The sequence below is a fragment of the Leptinotarsa decemlineata genome, unplaced genomic scaffold, assembly GCF_025532065.1.
Source record: "Leptinotarsa decemlineata unplaced genomic scaffold, Ldec_3_MD MMD2_tig00005883_RagTag_RagTag, whole genome shotgun sequence".
Classification (NCBI taxonomy): Eukaryota; Metazoa; Arthropoda; class Insecta; order Coleoptera; family Chrysomelidae; genus Leptinotarsa; species Leptinotarsa decemlineata.
Window position 1 is genome coordinate 50,001 of NW_027412650.1, and position 5,000 is coordinate 55,000.

General features: G+C 53.7%; 1 pseudogene; it reads left to right on the forward strand.

Moving 5' to 3' along the window:
• LOC141484522 (large subunit ribosomal RNA) overlaps positions 1 to 5,000 on the forward strand; it is a 9,189-nt pseudogene that overhangs the window by 784 nt on the left and 3,405 nt on the right.

The following is a 5,000-nucleotide window of genomic DNA, read 5'->3' on the forward strand; positions in this document are numbered from 1 at the left end:
ACTGTTGGCTACGATGTTCTCGAACAGACCTCGTTGAAACGCCGATCTGCAACGCTATAGCTTTGGGTACTTTCAGGACCCGTCTTGAAACACGGACCAAGGAGTCTAGCATGTGCGCGAGTCATTGGGACATAACTAAACCTAAAGGCGCAATGAAAGTAAAGGTCTACCTTGCGTAGACCGAGGGAAGATGAGCGGTTCGCCCTCAAAGTGGCCGCTCCGCATTCCCGGGGCGTCTCGTTCTCATTGCGAGAAGAGGCGCACCAAGAGCGTACACGCTGGGACCCGAAAGATGGTGAACTATGCCTGGTCAGGACGAAGTCAGGGGAAACCCTGATGGAGGTCCGTAGCGATTCTGACGTGCAAATCGATCGTCGGAACTGGGTATAGGGGCGAAAGACTAATCGAACCATCTAGTAGCTGGTTCCCTCCGAAGTTTCCCTCAGGATAGCTGGCGCTCGTCGCGTACGAGTTTCATCCGGTAAAGCGAATGATTAGAGGTATTGGGATCGAAACGATCTCAACCTATTCTCAAACTTTAAATGGGTGAGATCTCCGGCTTGCTCGAACTCTTATGAAGCCGCGAGACTCGAATCAGAGTGCCAAGTGGGCCATTTTTGGTAAGCAGAACTGGCGCTGTGGGATGAACCAAACGTCGAGTTAAAGCGCCTAAATCGACGCTTATGGGATACCATGAAAGGCGTTGGTAACTTAAGACAGCAGGACGGTGGCCATGGAAGTCGGAATCCGCCAAGGAGTGTGTAACAACTCACCTGCCGAAGTTACTAGCCCTGAAAATGGATGGCGCTGAAGCGTCGTGCTTATACTCGACCGTCAGAGGCATGTGCGGTACTCTGCCCGATATCTTCCCGATTGAAGGCGACCATGAAGCCCTGACGAGTAGGAGGGTCGCGGCGGTGAGCGCAGAAGGGCTGGCCGTGAGGCCGTCTGGAGCCGCCGTCGGTGCAGATCTTGGTGGTAGTAGCAAATACTCCAGCGAGGTCCTGGAGGACTGACGTGGAGAAGGGTTTCGTGTGAACAGCCGTTGCACACGAGTCAGTCGATCCTAAGCCCTAGGCGAAAGCCGATGTTGATGTGGTGTAAGTTTATATAATAAAATTTATTATAAAATAAATGTTCACACCCGTCGGGCGAAAGGGAATCCGGTTCCTATTCCGGAACCCGGCAGCGGAACCGTCAAAAAGTCGGGCCCTCGCAAGAGAGTTCGTCGGGGCAACCCAAAAGGACCCGGAGACGCCGTCGGGAGATCCGGGAAGAGTTTTCTTTTCTGCATAAGCGTTCGAGTTCCATGGAATCCTCTAGCAGGGAGATATGGTTTGGAACGCGAAGAGCACCGCAGTTGCAGCGGTGTCCGGATCTTCCCCTCGGACCTTGAAAATCCGGGAGAGGGCCACGTGGAGGCGTCGCGCCGGTTCGTACCCATATCCGCAGCAGGTCTCCAAGGTGAAGAGCCTCTAGTCGATAGAATAATGTAGGTAAGGGAAGTCGGCAAATTGGATCCGTAACTTCGGGATAAGGATTGGCTCTGAGGATCGGGGCGTGTCGGGCTTGGCGAGGAAGCGGGTCGCGGCTGACGTGCCGGGCCTGTGCGAGGTGAAGTGTCATCGCTTCACGGCGTTGATTACGGATCCGAGTTCGGTCCCGTGCCTTGGCCTCCCGCGGAACCGTCTTGCTGCGAGGCCCCGGTGTCGCCCGCAAGGGAGACCCGGGTGTCCTCTTCGGCCGCCATTCAACGATCAGCTCAGAACTGGCACGGACCGGGGGAATCCGACTGTCTAATTAAAACAAAGCATTGCGATGGCCCCAGCGGGTGATGACGCAATGTGATTTCTGCCCAGTGCTCTGAATGTCAACGTGAAGAAATTCAAGCAAGCGCGGGTAAACGGCGGGAGTAACTATGACTCTCTTAAGGGCGTGTCGGCTTAGCTGGCCCCCTTGGGAGAGTTCTAGTTGCTCATAATGGTCAGGAACGAGTGGCGCAATTTGGCGGCTCGGTGTCTCGTGACAGGGGACGCCGGGCCGCCTTTTGCGTTAAAGCTTTTTCCTGACAAGTCGACTGACACCTCCTCGTGGTAACCGCCGGGAAACGCTCGACATCCTTAAGGGGAGTCGAGTAGGCTAACGTCAGCGGCGAAACAAAAATGAACCAGCCTGTCTCTCAGCCTCCTTGGCCGGATGGTATTTTGGGCAGGTCCGCAAAAGGTCATGGCAATTGCGGCATACTGGTAGCTGATGGGCCCCAGGGGTGGCTTAAAACCCCCTTGCCGGCCGACCTCGGTCGGCAACTAAATGAACCAGCCTGTCACTCAGCCTCCTTGGCCGGATGGCATTTTGGGCAGGTCCGCAAAAGTTCATGGCAATTGCGGCATACTGGTAGCTGATGGGCCTACCGGGGTGGCTTAAAACCCCCGCTCCTATGCCGGCGGATCTCCGCCGGCAGTTAAATGAACCAGCCTGTCACTCAGCCTCCTGGCCAGATGGCAATTTGGGCAGGTCCGCAAAAGGTCATGGCAATTGCGGCATACTGGTAGCTGATGGGCCCCCAGGGGTGGCTTAAAACCCCTACCCCCTTGCCGGCGGATCCCGGTCGGCAGCTGCATGAGCAGTACCACTCGGGAAAGGCTCTGAGAGTCCTTTCCTAGGGGGGGCCTCCAGGACGGCACTGGAGACTAGAGTGGAAGGGAGAAGAGCTAGGGGGTCTAGCAAGCCCCCTAGTGATATATCTCCGGCTCCAAATTTAAATTTAGAAGCCTCGGATGCGTGTGCTGGCTCCGCTCCCCTCCCAGCACACGTAAGACAGGGGGAGCAACTTGTTGACGACAACGGCCCCGATAACGGACATGAGCTGGAGATGGAAAGGTTTTTAAAAGAAATATGGGAGAGTATGGGCTACCCAATACCGGTAGCCCAGAACTACACAGAGAGGTCCTGCACCTTATGTCTCCTAGAGGGCAGGAACCTCCTGTCGTTGTCTCTGGCGGAAGAAGAACGGCACTGTCGGGATTGGCACCCCGACAGAGAGATAAAATTCGTCTGCACTAAATGCCGTAAAATATATAAAAACAGACACGCCAGCCGGTGCCATCTACCTAAATGCACCGGGCCGAAGCCGATTGTAGCCGACGGGCAGCGGTGTGGCATTTGCAATTCGGTCTTCGCGACAGACATGGGACTCTCCCAACACATGCGGCACAGGCATCCTGACGCCAGAAATGAAGCGAGAATCGCTAGTGCCTCATACTATCAGCCTCCTCGGCCAAGGCATAACCAGGTCTTTACCGAGGATGAAATTCGCACTATGCTGGAGTGCGAAGTGAGGTTCTACGGCGACAGGCTAATTGCCTTTAACATGGCGCCCTATATTCCTACAAAGTCCAACACACAATTGAGGCATAAAAGAGCTGATATAAAATATAAAGTAAGGAGGGACCAATATCTTATTGAACACAATCTCCCTCCTTTAGCCGCAGGGCGCCAAGAAAACCTCGAGGAAACCGAGGAACCAATAAATCTGCCCGACAGTCCAGCCCGCGGGCTGGCGGATCCGCTCCTGGCTATACAAGAAGAGGCTGCGGCCCTAGTCAGAGAGTTGGAATCCATCCAGCGCACCACTTTGGAATACAGGGAGTGGCGCAGAGAGATCGTTGAGTCGGTTCTCGCTCAACAGATACCCCAGAATGCCCAACGATCTCAAACTGAATCAACGGCTTTCACGAACTTGGGTGCTGGTTTGGAGCAGTCGTCGTTTTGGGACTATGACGTGCCCCAAGGGTTCATCGATACGATGTACTCATGGGTGTTAAGCGTCGTCCAAACCGACGGCCGCCCTAGAATCCCAAAGCCTAAGAGGGGAGCGGGTAGAGGCCGGGGTAGTCGCAGGCGCTACCTCTACGCCAAAACCCAAGACCTGTATAATAAAAATCCGTCCCTTGTGGCAAGGTACGTCCGTAATAACGTGGACTGGTTGGACGCCCCCGGGATCGGGTGTCCAAATGCGGACGTACAGGATCTGTACGAGAGACTATGGGGTCAAAAGCCTGTAGTACAGATCCCAGATTTGGGAGATAATGACCCTCCAATCGAGTTATCTCACGTTTTATCCGAGATAACTCGAGACGAAATAAAAGAAAGATTCTCCCAAATAAGTAGTTCCACGGCGGCTGGCCCAGACGGTTTCCGGCTAATTGATGTAAGAAGGCCAGCCGTATATGAAGTCCTCCATAGATTTTACAACCTCGTGATGGTATGTGGCCGGATACCATCCGACTGGAGGAAGAATCGAACCACTCTGATACCAAAAGAAGGCAAGGACGGTAGTAAGGCGGAAAACTACCGTCCAATTACAATAGCTTCGATCCTGAGTCGAGGATACTTCGGTATCATCGACAAGAAGCTGAGGAGAGTGGTCGAATTCTCACCCCGCCAAAAGGGGTTCGTTAACGAAGCGGGGTGCTTCAATAACGTACACCTGTTAAACGAAGTGCTACGGCACTCGAAAGCCCATAAGGGAATGGTCGTAACGATCTTGGATGTGTCTAAGGCATTCGACACGGTGCCCCACGAGGTACTAAATCCTACGTTACGTAGAAAGGGTCTTCCTGAACAAGTTGTGAGGATTGTGGAAGATGCCTACTCAGGTGTACAAACCTCACTCGAATTGAACGACGCACAAGTCGAAGTGCGCCTCCAGCGGGGGGTCAAGCAAGGTGACCCCCTAAGTCCGTTTCTATTTAATGCAGCCTTAGAGCCCCTGCTGCATAAGCTGGAGAGTCAGCCGGGGTACCAGATCAACGAATCTGAAGAAGTAACGTGCCTGGCCTTCGCTGATGACCTTGTGTTGTTAGCGCAAGACGCAAGTCAGGCACAAAAACAGTTAAGTGACACGGAAGCATACCTAGAGGGGTTAGGTATGAAATTATCACAACTAAAATGCCAAACCTTCCGTGTACAAACCACCAAAGACTCCTGGCACTTAACTG